This window comes from Ceratotherium simum, chromosome 2 (genome assembly GCF_057802395.1).
Source record: "Ceratotherium simum simum isolate JZ-2026a chromosome 2, ASM5780239v1, whole genome shotgun sequence".
NCBI classification, from domain to species: Eukaryota; Metazoa; Chordata; class Mammalia; order Perissodactyla; family Rhinocerotidae; genus Ceratotherium; species Ceratotherium simum.
The window spans coordinates 7,410,535-7,427,635 of record NC_141901.1 but is presented as its reverse complement, the minus strand read 5'-3'; the positions used below and the strand labels follow the sequence as shown (position 1 = coordinate 7,427,635).

Here is a 17,101-nt window from a genome sequence, read left to right as displayed (position 1 = left end):
TCTGGTTTTGGACTCAGTCCTATATTCGTTTCCCAGTGTCATCATGTCTGACAAGTCACTTTGAAAAAGTTAGTTACCTCTTTGAACTTAATTTCCTCATTCATAAATAATGACCTTAACGTTTGACATAAAGATTAAATTAGACAGCATATGTATAGTGCCAGACATATAATAGGGAAAAATTTGAAACTGAGTATATGACACCAAAGCTCAAACTCCTTATATTACATTTGATTTCCAAGGGATTTTAAGCTCCTCGAAGAAAGGAGCCATATCTTATTCAGGACCACTTTGCATATACCTTGGTGTCTAGCAGGGCAAAGAGTAGACATGTAATCAATCCTTGTGGAGTTGAATTGCTTCCAACTGTTATCCATTCTCTAAGTGAATCAAGAACATTTCTCCTGAAAAATGTGCCTTTGGGCACAAGGAACCATAAATGATTCACAAAAACAACCAATCCAAAGAAACTTTCTTTCCCTTCTTAATATTATTAGACGGGTTGCTCAGAAAAAAACACAGACATCATATATCTTCATTTTAATAAGACTTTAGGCAAGTTAAACACTTAAGATGTTTTTAGATGCAAATAACAGAAAACCCAAATCAAATTGACTTTAAGACTAAGTACATTTATTGGCTTACATGCTTGGAAGTGTGTGTCAGGATTGGTTGATCCAGCAGTTAGATAATGTGATCCAGGATCTAGTTTCTTTCTGTCTCTCTCTTCTGATAGTGGTGTTGGCTTCATCATGAATATGTCGGCCACTAGTAGAAAATAGGCCACACATTTCCTCATTCATTTATGGAAAGTTAACATGAAAGAGAGCATGCCACTCCCAAACACTGAATATAATTTTTCCCTTCATAATATTCCCAGACCTTAAACAGTAATTGTCATCGATGGAATGCTATGCACCGATAGGCTTAGATTAGCAATCCTGGCCAGAGTTATGCTATTATGACTGGAATTGGGGTCAGTTCCTCAAACATCATTGCTTCTACATAGGGGTGGGAGTGGAGTGGGGAAAGAATGGCGGAGATTCAGTCATTATGCCCCTAGCAAAGATTATTATGTTCATGGAAAAAATGCAGAAGTTTGGTCTGGATGATATAGTTGGGTTGATTAGTAGCTGATTAAATGTTTGCGTGGTTAACAAACTAGAGAGAGAAGTGACATATTGCATACTCCAGGAATCTTCTCTTCCTTTACCCTGCCAGCCCAGATTGGGTTAGGTGCTCCTCTACCCTGCTTTTATACGAAAATGTGTATCATTTCACATACACACAACATGTTAATTACATATTTATATAACTATCTTCCAACCTTACCATGAGGCTGTTGAAAGCAGAAACTGTGACTTACCCAACTCTCTATCCTCAACAGATAGCACATTATCTGACATAATAAGGAGCTCAATTTTCAAGTATTAGTTAATGGGCGATGAGTAGAAGTTTCAAGAAGGGAGATTTCAAATCCTCAGGTATGTGGAAAGAAAACTTCCTAACAATAAATGTATTATATAAATTACTAACAGTCATCAATAACTTAACTAAAAAGAGGATTAAGACACCTTTAGGGTCCCTTTTGATCCTGGAATTCAATGATTTTCCATGTTTACTGAGGGTGATAACAATGTACACTCCATGATGGTGGCCCAGATGGCTTCCATATAGAAGTCAGGACATTCTGGGTGGTGGGAGGTACTAGAGTCAACTGTTTGGCTCATGAGAATTGGAATCTTCTTTCCAGGGCCATGATCTTTATAAAGGGAGCACATCCCATTCTCTGTGCCAGCTGTGATGACAAGTCCTTGCTGATTATGATCTGGTATGGATTTGGCATTCTCTATCTGCTTATTGGTCAGATGCCAAGACAACAAGAAACATAACTGAAGGAAGCCCATGAGCCAATATAGTACCAGGGATGGGGAAGGAATTTCTTAACAGCTTGAGTAATCTTTAGCTCAAATGATCTTTAAGAAAGAGAATAAACAAAAGCAGAAGTCAACATGGCAGGCATTCAATGTTCACCTAGTGGTGGGTACTGTGCAGGCCCTCTGGTTAGGGGGATAATAAATACGTGGAGACAAGGTTCTGCTCTACGATAAAGTTTAGAGTTCAGTTAGATATTTGCAAAACACACATGGGCACACACACATACACACATACATACAGTACTTGAGAAATGTAAAAAATGACATCCAAGGCAGCAGAGCGTTTACCAGACAATATGACATCCAGGAATGTACTTAATACACACAGGATACCCTTCCACTCACCCTCCTAGCCTGTCCTAACCTCTCAATTTGCTTCCAACACTCTCTCCATCCTATTAGGACTGACTTTCTTAAACTCTTTGACTCTTCTAAATATCCCATGTGACCTTAGCTTGCTGTCTGTTGAAGTAATATTTTTAACACCATTTTTATTGATGTAAAAGTTATATGTCCCTCTTAATCTTACCGCTCAGACATAATCACTGTTAGCATAGTGGTATATGTTCTCTCATTTTTTTTCTATATATATTCTTTTCTTTCAGGGTTTTGACATGTTATTACTAGAACCCTACTTATTTATATATGTAAATGCACAGGAAAAGATCTAGAAGGATATAGGAAAAATTGTTCACTGTGGTTTTCTCTGGGGAAGGAAGGGTGTTGGGACTTTTATTTATTCTATGTTGTTGTCTTAAACAACAAAGACGTAGTAGGTAAATTAGTAAAATTTCTAAAAGGAACAAATAAAATCTTTATTCCTTGTGTGGTTATGAATAAAAAGTATCTGCTCTTTCACTCCGACTCATGGCACTATCCTCATTCTCGGGGGCATGGAAAGAAACGAAAATATTTTATCCTGATCCTAACCTTTTTTTTCCTCCAGAGAGGAATAATGAAAGAAAAATGAGAAAGAGGAGCCTTCATTTTCTACTAGATCTCCAAAGTGCTTAATGTTTAAAAACGCAAATATCAAGGATAAAGGATGCTCCAAGTCGGGAGGGGTTATTCTCAGGGAGGGGTTTTTGTAGAGAAGCAGAATTATCTGGAAGTGACAAAGCATGAGTTTTAGTTTCAGTTCTGCTAAAACCTAGATCTGCAAACCTGCAGGAGTCATGGCACCTCTCTTGGCTTCAGTTTCCTACCTTAGAAAATAGCTAATTCTAGAATAACTAAAAAGTGAAGATTATTGCAGACTCTAAACTTTTAACCTTGCCAAGTAAGGACAATGAAAAGGAAAAAAGCAAACAAACTGCAAAACCAAAAACTGTTATTAAACTCATCGTCATTTCACAAATGAAAGGACACATTAGCACCAGAAGTATAAGGACACAATCTCACATTTTCAAAATTAGCTGGATGTACAAACTCTCAAAATTTACCTTGTTTGTCTCTTTCCTCCAGGGGCAAGTGCAAATTTTGCCACGGATTGTGATTGGGACCCTCAGCAGTAAGCCCTCTGACATTTCTGGTGCTATCATGCTGGCACGCTGTGCCCCCGAGCCTGACCCCAGACAGCATACTAGACACTGAGCGGCAAGTTCAGGGACTCAGAAGGGGAAATCAAACCCACACTGCAGAGCAGAGAAGTTCAGCACGATAAAATAGTCGTTATTGAACAACTGCTACATGCCAGGCACTCTTCTGGGTGATGGCATTCCAGAGAACAAAACGAACACAAGAGCTGCCTTCATGGAACTTCCTATGTTCTAGTACGGAAACCAGATTATTAACAGAAACACAGCGAACATAGAGTACATCACATGATCTTAATACTGCAGAAAAATATAGCATGGTAAGTATTACAGGTAGAGTCACTCAAGTGTGAAAGTGATCAGAGAAGGTCTCCCTGAGCAGAATCTAGAAGGAAAGGAAGAGAGTGGGCCATGTAGATATCTAAGGGAAGAACATTTTGGGCTCAGGGAATAGTATGGACAAATACCCTGAGGCAAGAGTGTGCTTGATATAGCTGAGGAACGCTCTGCACAGAGGCAAGGAGAGGGAGGAAAAGGAAGGCAGAGCTAATTAAGGACCAGAACACAAAGGACCTTAGGAGCTCCGGCAAGGACTGACTTCTCTCTGAGAGCATGGTGAATGATTCGAGGGTGTTGCGCAGAGGACTGGCATGGTCTGACTTACATTTTAATCAAATTGCTCTGTTACTGTGTAAGGAGACTCTATGTGGACAAAAGCAGAAGCAGGGAATCCAGCTGATGCTATAATTTCCAGTCTGGCGAGTGAAAAAGAACATTTATAACAGAGGAAGGAGACACCTGAAAAGTACCCCTGTGTTGTTGTCACTGTTGTTTTTGTTGTTGCTGCTGCTGTTTTGGGGTTGAGTAAATAGGGAAACAAATCTTATTCAGTGGGAAGAAGGCTAAGATTTGGAAATACATGTCTAAACCGGTGTATGTATATATACCAGTATATATGGGTATGTATATACCGATTTAGATATGTATTTCCAAATATACATATGTATAACCTATGGTCTATATATATATTCTATCTGTCTATATATAGACTACTTTGTATACTATACATGAAACATTTCTCTATAGCTTACTGAATAATTCTTGTCCTCTAGTTCCCCTAAAACTAATACTTTCTGATTTTAGTTTCTTTAAGGCTTTCCATCTTCTTTTTACATTTATAAGCTAATTATTCTATGTATTCTATGGGAACCTTGTGTATTAATCACGATGGACTAGGTAACAAACAAACCTCAAAATCTTGACGATTTAACACCATAAAAGTATATATCCGACGTGGATTAGCAGGTAGACTCTGTTTGTCTTGGTTACCCAGAGACCACACTGAGAGGAGCTTCATCTCAACATTTGGATCCACAATTGCTGAGGCAGGAAAAGGACATGGAAAATTCTGTACTGGCTTTTAAAGCTCCTGCCCAAAAATAACACACTGCTTTCCCTCCCATTTCACTGGTGGACGTTACATAGCCATCCCTAACTTCAGGGAGGCAGGAACGCAATTGTACCATGTGCCTAGAACAAGATGTGGAAAAAAATTGAATAGTTCTAATGATTCCCACAGTCTGGCTCTCTATTTCTGATTGAATCCCAGATTTTTCTTGCTTTCACCTTTCCAATTTGAGCTTCTTCATGTAGGTCTTCCCTGTTTATCTTAATTGGAATTTTTGTGATGTATAAACTCCCAGATCACTCAATCCACTCAGATGACATTGCACATTACCTTATATTGTAGCTGTTTTTGTACATACACACAATGGACATCTGCTCTTCTCAATGCACACCTATCTTTTTCTTTACCCTACTAGATTGGTCTTCGTAGCCAAGAAATCGATTCAGAGGTCCTAGGGACAATTTCTTGCCCAAAGATAAAAAACAGAGATGCCCATTTCCTTCAGACCCCTTCTATTCTTTGATGATACCACTGCTATTCCCCGCTTGCCATGCTCACTTGGGTTTTTAATAAATGTGACAATGGCAGCAAGCAATTCCAGATTTTCTCTGCTGTCTGAAGCCCAGCCCAAAGTTAACTTCGTCATGTGCTTGCTAGCAATGGAAAAGCAATAGCATCTAGCGTTTCACTGTTAGACCAATGCATTAGTGAGTGGCAAGGTGCCATCGTGAGCAATAGTGGTAAACTTCCAACTCTGAACACACTCTAAAACTGTCCTGAACAAAGAAATCGTTTTATTTTCCAGGTCAGGGACTAAGATCCACATGTCATCTCATGGACAGAGCATCAAACTCATTTTTCTTTCTTGACATTTCAGAGATTTATGACTATGTAGCAAGGACAAGGAGAGAAAAGTGCAAAGCTGCTGAAGCCTCATAAATGGAACCATCTTTGTTGACTTAAACAATTATCTGATTTATTGAAAGTGATGTCTCCTCTTAGTTTAGTGTTAGCTGTTAGAGATTGCTATTTTTTCTTTCAGCAGTCCCATAAAAGGAGAGTGAGCACACGAGGTGTGAAGGAGCAACAGAGCAAATGCCAAGAGAGAGAATGTAATCCTTGGGAGGACTTGGGAGAAAAAAAAAGGTCAGGTTTTAAAATAGAGACTCGTCCACGAGCTATGAGTAGAAACAACCTTTCACTTGCTTTACTACGTAGGAGCCTTCTTGCAAATGGGGATTGTTTTTCATTTTTCTTTCCTTCTCAAATTGCAGCCCCACAGTCTGCATTGCCTGGAGGAGGCATAAATAAACTCTTATCCAACGAACAAAAAAAAATTGAATGAGGCTTCTTCTTCTATCCAACAGGTGGCATTGTTGTTTTATAAATGGCTTTAGAACCAGCAGTGCGGCTAAGCGACCACCACCATCTGTTTTCTGTTGTTATTTTTGTTTTTTTTAATCCCACCTATTTTTTATAGACTAGGGCAGCCACGAGGAGCACACATATTATTCTTTTCAGAAGCACTTTGTCTTTGAGAGGACACGTAAGGCTGATGAGTCATTTCAGTTACAGAACAGCAAATGATAAGAAATATCTGACTTTCCCCTTTTGATTCATCTGGATGAACTGAGAAGAATTCTTTGTTTTCTCTTCATTTCTGTTAGTAACCGATTTAACCATAACTCATACCACTTGAATTTACACATTAATTTGTTAAGTCACTTATGCATTGAAACAGTGGCATTTACAAAATGTGGGTTTCATGCTTATTATACAAAGCTGGAAAAGGAATGAGCTACAAAAGAAAAACGAGATTCTATATTATTGTCCAAGATTTTTGAAATAATTAGTAAGAATAAAATACATGTAAATCCCACTAGTAATAGTCCAGGCAAGATGCTTTTGTGTTGGGTACTAATAGCTAATGATAAAAACAAACAATTTGGTGAGAATTTACCATATACTAAACACTGTTCTAAGCATTTATTTGATCCCAATAGCAATCTTATGGAGTAGGTACCATTATTATCCCCATTTTGTTGATGAGGATGCTGAGATCTGGGAGATCTGAGTAGTCACGTCATGGCAGGCAGCGTGACTCCACTTACGAAAACAGCTACCGAGTCCTTGCCAGACACCAAGTTCAAGTTTAAGCCCTTTGCATACATTATATTAGTTAATTTTCATGATAACAATTTGAACTATTAACCATTACCTTTATGTTACCTTTACTTTCTAAAGGGGTTTAGTTGCCTTTCTTAACAAGATATAAATGCATTACCTCTCAACTCTCTGAAAATAAGCATAAGAGATTTGTGCAAACATGGATTTGTTAATTTAATTTCAAACATGACTAAACTCCAGAGTCTAGTAATTTGCAGGCATACCTCGTTTTACTGTGCTTCACTTCATTGCACTTCATAGATACTGCATTTTTTACAAATTGAAAGTTTGTGGCAACACTGTGTCGAGCAAGTGCATTGGTGTCATTTTTCCAACAGCATTTATTCACTTTTGTGTCTCTGTGTCACATTTTGGTAATTCTCACAATATTTCAAACTTTTTCATTACTACTGTATTTCTTATGGTGATCTGTGATCAGTCATCTTTGATGTTACTACTGTAATCGTTTTGGGGTGCCATGAACGCCCCCCATATAAGATGATGAACTTAATTGATAAATGCTGTGTGTGTTCTGACTGCTCCACCGACTGGCCATTCCCCTATCTCTTTCCCTCTCCTCAGGCATCCCTAGTCCCTGAGACACAACAATATTGAAATTAGGCCAATTAATAACCCTACCATGGCCTCTAAGTGTTCAAGTGAAAGGAAAGAGTCCCATGGCTCTCACTTTAAATCAAAAGCTAGAAATGAGTAAGTTTAATGAGGAAGGCATTTCAGAAGCTGAAATAAGCTGAAAGCTAGGCCTTATGCACCAGTTAGCCGAGTTGTGAATGCAAAGAAAAAATTCTTGGAGGAAATTAAAAGTGCTACTCCAGTGAACACAGGAATGATAAGAAAGTGAAACAGCCTTATTGCTGGTATGGAGAAAGTTTTAGTGGTCTCGATAGAAGATCAAACCAGCCACAACATTCCCTTAAGACAAAGCCTAATGCAGAGCAAGGCCCTCACTCTCTTCAATCTATGAAGGCTGAGAGAGGTGAGGAAGCTGCAGAAGAAAAGTTTGAAGCTTGCAGAGTTTGGTTCATGAGGTTTAAGGAAAGAAGCCGTCTCCACAACATAAAAGTGCAAGGTGAAGCAGCAAGTGGTGATGTAGGAGCTACAGCAAGTTATCCAGAAGCTAAGATAGTCAATGAAGGTGGCTACACTAAACAACAGATTTTCAATGTAGACAGAACAACCTTTTAGAAGAAGATGCCATCTAGGACTTTCATAGCTAGAGAGAAGTCAATGTCTGGCTTCAAAGCTTCAAAGGACAGGCTGACTCTCTTGTTAAGGGCTCATGCAGCTGGTGACTTTAAGTTGAAGCCAATGCTCATTTACCCTTACAAAAATCCTAAGGCTCTTAAGAATTATGCTAAATCTACACTGCCTGTGCTCTATAAATGGAACAACAAAGCCTGCATGACAGCACATCTGTTTACAACACGGTTTACTGAACACTTTAAGCCCACTGTTGAGACCTACTGCTCAGAAAAAAGGATTCCTTTCAAAATATTACTGCTCATTGACAATGCATCTGATCACCCAAGAGCTCTGGTGGAGACGTATGACTAGATTAACGTTGTTTTCACGCCTGTGAACACAACATCCATTCTGCAGCCCATGGATCAAGGAGTAACTTCAACTTTCAAGTTTTATTATTTAAGAAATACATTTCATAAACCTATAGCTTCCATAGATCGTGATTTCTCTGATGGATCTGGGCAGAGTAAATTGAAAACCTTCTGGAAAGGATTCACCGTTCTAGACGCCGTTAAGAATATTCGTGACTCACGGGAAGAGGTCAAAATATCAACATTAACAGAAGTTTGGAAGAAGTTGATTCCAACTCTCATGGATGACTTTGAGGGTTCAAGACTTCTGTGGAGGGAGTAACTGCAGATGTGGTGGAAACAGCAAGAGAACTAGAATCAGATGTGGAGCCTGAAGATGTGACTGAATTGCTGCAATCTCATGATAAAGCTTCAACAGATGAGGAATTGCTTCTTATAGGTGAGCAAAAAAAGTGGTTTCTTGAGATGGAATCTACTCCTGGTGAAGATGCTGTGAAGACTGTTGAAATGACAACAGAGGATTTAGAATATTTCATCAACTTAGTCGATAAAGCAGTGGCAGGGTTTGAAAGGATTGACTCCAATTTTGAAAGAAGATCTACTGTGGGTAAAATGCTATCAAACAGCATCGCATGCTACAGAGAAATACTTTGTGAAAGGAAGAGTCAATTGATGCAGCAAACTTCATTGTTGTCTTATTTTAAGAAATTGCCACAGCCACGCCAGCCTTCAGCAACCAGCACCCTGATCAGACAGCAGCCACCAACATCAAGGCAAGACGCTCCACCAGCAAAAAGATTACAACTTACTGAAGGTTCAGATAAGGGTCAGCATTTTCTAGCAATAAAGTATTTTTTAATTAAGGTATGTATATTGCTTTTTAGACATATTGCTATTGCACACTTAATAGACTACGGTACAGTGTAAACATAACTTTTGTACACACTAGGAAACCAAAAAATTTGTGTGACTCACTTTACGCGATATTTGCTTTATTGCAATGGCTGGAACAAAACCCGCGATATCTCTGAGATATGCCTGCACTAAATGTCATGAGTGTCTGCATCTTTCCCCCTAAGGTACACCCTCATTTTATCCAGCATTTTAGTAGAAATTAAAAATGTATATATTTGCAACTCTTCATTGCTTCCTCTTCAAAAACACCCATTTTCAGCTGTGGGAAGAGTGACTAAATGACTAATTAATATTACTGAAATACCATCCATTTTGACTTGCCAATATACCACAAAGCCTTTAAAATAGGGAAATTATGTGTGTATATCTATATCTATATCTATATCTTATATAACTCAACTAACTAAAAAATAGCTCATATTTTTTTATCCTTCAAAAAACAAACAAAAACCACATAAACTCCAACAATCTATAACCTTTCTTTGGCTGAAAGCAACTATGGGAAGTTTCAGTCCAAAAAAATATATTTCCCGGGGGGCGGGGGAGTGGGTGTTGAGGGGAAACAGCAAAAAACAAGGGAGATTGATTTCTAATGGTTTTATTTCTAATCACAGTATAGGTTAGCAAGAACATGTAAATATAATCTTTTTAGAAATTTACCAAACCATTTTGACAGCTCATTTTATGAACTTATTTTTTTTCGTTGTTGAGGAATGGGATATTCTGGTTAATCTAATATTCCAGTTAATACTTGCTACGGATACTTATTAACTCAATACAGCTGAGTTTCAGGATTCCTAATTAGGCATCTGAGCCACTTTACACGCAGGCTGAAAAGATTTTATTTTTAAAGGGAAGTGACTAAGTGTTATAAATATATATTTTCAATTTCTACTAAAATACTGGTAGAAAAATTACTGGTATTTCTTATTGCAAATTAGACCTATAATAAATTGCTAGAATTCTGTAGTTTATTTATCTAAAATTAAATTAATACCTAAATGTTTGCCCAAACCTCAAGTCAGAGTTCAAAGAATGAAACTTTTTCTTGTGATTCTCATGCTTATTTTCAAAGGGTTGAGAGGCAATGCCTTTATATTTATTCTTTAAAAAAAAAGTAAAGGAGAAGAAACTTTGACATCAGTTTAGACTCAGGGGGAAAATCCATGGCTCCCTAAATTGCTTAAGATCTATTTTTGCCTGTTTGTTAAGCATCTCCATAGGTTTAATTAGTCTATTTTTCAATCAGATGGGACTAGTTAGCAGGGTATAAAATATGTAAAATGTTGCCTTGAGGGTTTTCAACTTTCTCTGTTCTCTGGAAAAACCGTAAAACCAAACTGAGTTTTATCTCCTACCACTAGGGGGAGTTTCTAGATACTTCCCAAGACAAAATACATATTCATGAGGCAATGCGTGATAAGAAAGGGGAGATTTTGAGTGTGCATCTCAACAGTGGCCTTCTGAAAAATTAGAAAGAAGGCTGATACCCCAAGGTGGCAAGATGTGGAGGATGCAGGCATTCTCAAACCGTGTTGGTTGGGAGGAGACATTGTTTACTAACTTTCCGGAAGTCACTTGGGTAATTTTTGTTAAAAGAACGTTTAACAAAGTGCAAACCCTTTGATTTTGCAATTCTACCTCAGAGTTTATCTTAAGGAAACAAATGGACATTTGTACAGGGGTGTATGAACAAGGATACTCAACACAATGCTGTTTATAGCAACTAAAAATTCAAAATAACCCAGAGTCCATCAATAGGGGATTGATTAAATAAGTTATATCCATCCATACAACAGAATATTATACTACAATTAAAGAGGAAGGTATTTATTAACATGGAGAACACTCATGGCATATTATTGTGACAAAAAAGAGACTACAAATGTTGATGCTTTTGTAGAAAGAAATATGAATTTATGTATGTGTGCACATATGAATAGAAATAATCAAGAAGGCTACATACTAAAATTCTAACCATAGTTTTGTTTACATAGGATTATAGATTATTTTATTTTCTTCCTAATTATTTCTTGTGCTTTCAGAATATACATTAAGCATATTTATGTATATATATGTGTTTATATACTCAGAAACATAAAATAAAGCCATTTTCATTTTACACACACACACCCACACAGAACAAAACAAAACAAAATGAACCCCTGAAGATAATAACCATGCGCTGGTTAACTAACTCTCCAACCAATAGCTTTAACTCTTAATTTAATATACATTTTTTGGGTAACTGTTAAGTACAAGGCTCTATACTCCCGATTCCTTCTTCATCTCTTCAACGTTCTACCTCCCGGGGGGCCGGCCCAGTGGCTTAGGGGTTGAGCACACGCGCTCCGCTACTGGCAGCCCAGGTTCGGATCCCGAGCGCGCACCGAGGCATCGCTTGTCCAGCCATGCTGAGGCCTCATCCCACATAGAGCAACCAGAAGGATGTGCAACTATGACATACAACTATCTACTGGGGCTTTGGGGAAAAAAAGGGGGAAAAAAAAAAAGGAGGAGGATTGGCAATAGATGTTAGCTCAGGGCCGGTCTTCCTCAGCAAAAAGAGGAGGATTGGCTTGAATGTTAGCTCAGGGCTGATCTTCCTCACACACACACAAAAAAATTCCATCTCCCTTCTCTTCTCTTTCCCTCCCCTCTCCTCTTCTTCCCTTCCTCTCATTCCCTTTCTATATCTATCTTTCCTTCCCTCTTTTCCTCTGATTTCTTCTCTTTGGCTTATTTCAAATGCCCTGATGCTGCCTCTCTTCAAACAAAAACATGCAATTTTCTTACATGCACCATCACCCTCTGAAAGATCCGTCTACCCTCACGCTTTCCATTTCCTTCCACTCTCCCTTTTCAATTCCATTTACTCCTCAACCTTCTTCAACCTGGATTTTTGCCCTTATCTCTCAAAGGAAATTTATCTGGCAAAACCGTTAATAAACTCCTAACTGAAAATTCCGATAGTCTCATATAAAGGCTTATTTTTGTAATTTTTTTCTGGTCTTTCCTCATATGTTTACATAATTTCACATAGCTATAACTATAGCATAGAAACATTTTTGTATTTTCTTTCTTTTTAACCCAATACTGTTATTCTCTACGTCTCCACTGCATAGCCATTGTAATCATCCTCAACATTTGCATGACATTGGACAGATTTATTGAGGGTTAAGAACCTGGGCTTTGGAGTTATCCTGTATTCAAGTATTATCTTGACAACTTACTGGCTGTGTGATGTAAGTTACTTAGAATGTAACTTATAGTGAAATGGGGATAATATAGTACTTATATCAAAGAACTATTATGAAGATAAAATGAGATAATGTAAATTAAGCCCCAAAACAATGGCAAGCACATAATAAACATTCAATAAAAGCTACTTTTATTGCATTCCATTTAAATACACCTTACTTATACACTCTTCTTTCCTAGATATTTAAGTTATACCTCTATTTTGTTACTATAAAGAAAATTGCGGAAGGCGGAGTCAAGATGGCGGCGTAGGCAGACTCAGAACAAACCTCCTCCCATGGACACAGCGAATTTAGAACTACTCGTGGAAAAATTACCCCTGAGACAGAACTGAAAACTGGATGAGAGGAACTCCTGCAACAACGGACAATCCTAACTGAGGTGGAAGAGGCAGAGACTCCCTTCTGGAGAGGAGAAATGCCGCCTTCGCCAGCCGCCAGCTTCACGGCCGCCGGGAGCAGCTCACAGATACGCAGCCTCCCTGGAGGCGCGGGGCCCTGAGCCGGGAGTGCCCCCGCTGGGGGCATTTTGTGGACCCCGCACAATCGAGACCAGCGGCATAATATCTGACTTTGCCTGCTACTAAAGCATTGGGTAGCACCCCCAGAAAACCCGGTTCACACAGAAACTAAAACTGGCTCTTAAAGGGCCCACGCACAAACTCACCCGTTTCACAAAGCATCCTAAAATCACCAGAAAGAAAGGTGCACAGTGCTTTGGTGACAAGAGACTCACCTAATAGGCCCTGAGTGCATCTCGGTGAGAGGTGAGACCTCTCCAGGGACTGGGACATTGGCGGCAGCCATCGTTGTGGCCTGGTGTGAGCGTGCGGATACAGACGCCATTGGAGTTCTCCCTGAGGCCTGCTAGCCCAGGGTCTGCCCCACCTTCTAGAGCACCGATTTCATCCAGCTCAGCCAGGGCAGGCAGCCCACCCTAGAGACTGGCCCCACCCAACAACAAGCCCTCAGGCAACTCGTGGGCCTGCATAGATTGGTGACTGGATTCTCTGCAGCCTGGCAACTGAGCCGACTTGAGCGGGGCAGGGTGTGCACAAGGAGCGGGTGGAGAGTGGGAGGTGGTGGCAGAGTGTGTGGGGCTCCCGCCGTGGAGAGACTGGGTCCACTTGGGGAGGTCGGGGCGTTCACACGGGGCAGGACTGTGTTGACTGTGTGTGTGGACCTGTGGGTGGCAGGGCTTGTCAGCTGCAGAAGACTTGTGCTTCTCAAAGACCCACATAGGAGCTTTGCCCCACCTTCCAAAGCCTGAAACAGTTGGGTGCTCCTGTGCCTGAGGCCAGGCCCACCCAGCTGCAACCCTCAGAGAGCTGACAAGAGACCTAATAGGCTAGAGGCTTACAGCAATTGTAAGGCCCTGAGCCTAACAACCTGCCATGCTGGGGGCCTACTCACTTAAAAGAAATACTGCAACACAAATGTGGTATTAGAACTTGCAGCCAACCGTGCTGGGGCTCACCACACCTGATAAAGAGACTGAAGGGCCCACAACAACTACAAGCAGCTGAGCATTACAACAGCTGGCAAGGAGCATAACTAAGCCTCCCTGGGCACCTACAGGGAGAGCAAACAGGCCACAACAGAAGGACACACGTAGCCCACATAGGGGTCACCCCTGGAACATTGAGAACTGAGAGAAGCACACTGGACGCCTCCTAAGGCATCACTTACATAAGGTCACCTATCCAAGAGCAGGAGATGTAGCTGACCTACCTAATACATAGACACAAGCACAGGGAAAGAGGCAAAATGAGGAGGCAAAGGAATACATTCCAAGGAAGGGAACAGGACAGAACCCCAGAAAAGGAAGTAAGTGAAACAGAAATGAGCAACCTACCCGACAGAGAGTTCAAACTAACAGTGTTAAGGATGCTCACTGATCTGGGGAGAAGAATAGATGAACTCAGTGAGAATGTCAACAAAGAAATGGAAGATATAAAAAAAAAAACAATCAGAAATGAAGAATACAATACTGGAAATGAAAAATTCATTAGAGGGACTCAAAAGCAGAGTAGAGGATACAGAAGAACGGATTTGTGAGCTGGATGAAAGACTAGAAGAAATTACCCAAGGTGAACAGGTAAAAGAGAAAAGAATTAAAAAGAGTGAGGACAGTCTAAGGGACCTCTGGGACAACATCAAGCGCACTAACATCCGTGTTATAGGTGTCCCGGAAGGAGAAGAGCAAGACAAGGGGGCAGAGAATCTATTTCAAGAAATAATAGATGAAAACTTCCCTAACCTAAGGAATGAAACAGACATCCCGGTACAGGAATCACAGAGAGCCCCAAACAAGATAAACCCAAAGAGGCCCACACCAAGACACATCATAATCAAAATGTCCAGAATTAAAGATAAAGAGAGAATCCTAAAAGCCACAAGAGAATGTCAAGTTACATACAAAGGAAACCCCATAAGGCTATCAGCTGACTTCTCAGCAGAAAACTTACAGGCTAGAAGAGAATGGCACGATATATTTAAAGTGCTAAAAGGAAAAAACTTACAGCCGAGAATACTCTACCCAGCAAGGTTATCATTCAAAATGGAAGGAGAGATCAAAAATTTCCCAGATAAGCAAAAATTAAAGGAGTTTGTCACCAAGAAACCAGTGCTACAAGAAATGTTAAAGGGACTGATTTAAGGGGAAAAGAGAAGACCACAAATAGGAAAAATTATCTATTTCCATGATAAGAACGTAATGGATACAAATGCACAAAAAAGCGGTTAGATATGATATCAAAATCATAAAAGGAGGGAGGAGGGGAGTTAAAGAGTACAGCTTTCAGACAGAGGTCAAACTAAAGTGACCATCAATTCTGTATAGAAGAAGAAAGGAACAGAGAAGGACTACTAAAACACTGAGAAAAAAAAAAAAGTTAAAAAATGGCAGTAAGTACATACTTCTCAATAGCTACTTTAAACGTCAATGGACTAAATGCTCCAATTAAAAGGCATAGGGTGGCTGACTGGATAAAAAAACAAGACACATATATATATGCCGCATACAAGAGGCACACTTCAGACCTAAAGACACTCACAAACTGAAAGTGAAGGGATGGAAAAAGATACTCCACGCAAATGGCAATGAAAAGAAAGCTGGGGTAGCAGTACTCATATCAGACAAAATAGACTTTAAAACAAAAACTGTAAAAAGAGACAAAGAAGGGCATTACATAATGATCAAGGGAACAATCCAACAAGAGGATATAACACTTGTAAATATCTACGCACCCAATGTAGGTGCACCTAAATATATAAAGCAATTATTAACATACATAAAAACAGAAATAGACAGTAACACAATAAAAGTAGGGGACTTTAACACTCCACTTATACCAACGGATAAATCATCCAAACAGAAGATCAATAAGGAAGCATTGGCCTTAAACGACACACTAGAACAGATGGACCTAGCAGATATATACAGAGCATTCCATCCAAAATCAGAAGAATACACATTCTTTTCAAATGCACATCGAACATTCTCCATGATTGATCACATATTAGGCCACAAAACAAGTCCCCATAAATTTAAGAAGATGGAAATAATACCAAGCATCTTTTCTGACCACAACGGTATGAAACTAGAAATCAACTATAGGAAGAAAATCAGAAAAGCCACAAATACGTGGAGATTAAAGAAAACGCTACTGAACAACGACTGGGTTAACAAAGAAATCAAAGAAGAAATCAAAAAATACCTGGAGACAAATGAAAATGAAAATACGACATGCCAGAATTTATGGGATACAGCAAAAGCGGTTCTAAGAGGGAAGTTTATAGCAATACAGGCCTATCTCAACAAACAAGAAAAATCTCAAATAAACAATCTGACAATGCACCTAAAGGAACTGGAAAAAGAAGAACAAACCAAGCCCAAAATCAGTAGAAGAAGGGAAATAATAAAAATCAGAGCAGAAATAAATGAAATAGAGACAAAAAAAACAATAGAAAAAATTAATAAAACCAAGAGCTGGTTCTTTGAAAAGATCAACAAAATTGACAAACCTTTAGCTAGACTCACCAAGAAAAAAAGAGAGAAGACACAAATAAGTAATATCAGAAATGAAAGAGGAGAAATTACAACAGACACCTCAGAAATACAAAAGATTATAAGAGACTACTATGAAAAGCTATATGCCAACCAATTCGACAATCTGGAAGAAATGTATAAATTCTTAGAATCATACAACCTTCCAAAACTGGATCAAGAAGAAGTAGAGAATTTGAATAGACCAATCACCAGTAAGGAGATCGAAACAGTAATCAAAAACCTCCCCGAAAATAA

At 39.2% G+C, this 17,101-nt stretch overlaps 1 protein-coding gene across 1 annotated transcript in view; it reads right to left on the bottom strand.

Moving 5' to 3' along the window:
* The window catches only part of MROH9 (maestro heat like repeat family member 9), a 147,517-nt gene extending 133,835 nt beyond the window's left edge, over nucleotides 1-13,682 (bottom strand). The window contains exon 1 of the mRNA XM_087418321.1: nucleotides 13,532-13,682. The gene's annotated coding sequence lies outside the window, so the exon portion shown is untranslated. The remainder of the gene's footprint in view (nucleotides 1-13,531) is intronic.
* Between the last annotated feature and the right edge of the window lie 3,419 nt (nucleotides 13,683-17,101).